The sequence below is a fragment of the Bison bison genome, unplaced genomic scaffold (genome assembly GCF_000754665.1).
Source record: "Bison bison bison isolate TAMUID 2011002044 unplaced genomic scaffold, Bison_UMD1.0 scf7180017864240, whole genome shotgun sequence".
NCBI classification, from domain to species: Eukaryota; Metazoa; Chordata; class Mammalia; order Artiodactyla; family Bovidae; genus Bison; species Bison bison.
The window spans coordinates 255,090-255,386 of NW_011494812.1; positions in this window are offsets into that span (position 1 = coordinate 255,090).

Sequence of the window (297 nt, forward strand, 5' to 3'; positions counted from 1 at the left end):
GGGAAAACCACTAGGTCATTCAGGTATGACCTAAATCGATTCCCTTACAATTATACAGTGGAAGTGAGAAATAGATTCAAGGGATTAGATTTGACAGATAGAGTCCCTGAGGAACTATGGACAGAGGTTTGTAACATTGTACAGGAGGCAGTGATCAAAACCATGCCCAGGAAAAAGAAATGCAAAAAGGCAAAATGGTTGTCTGAGAAAGCCTTACAAATAGCTGAGGAAAGAAGAGAAGTGAAAGGCAAAGGAGAAAAGGAAAGATATACCCATCTGAATGGAGAGTTCTAAAGA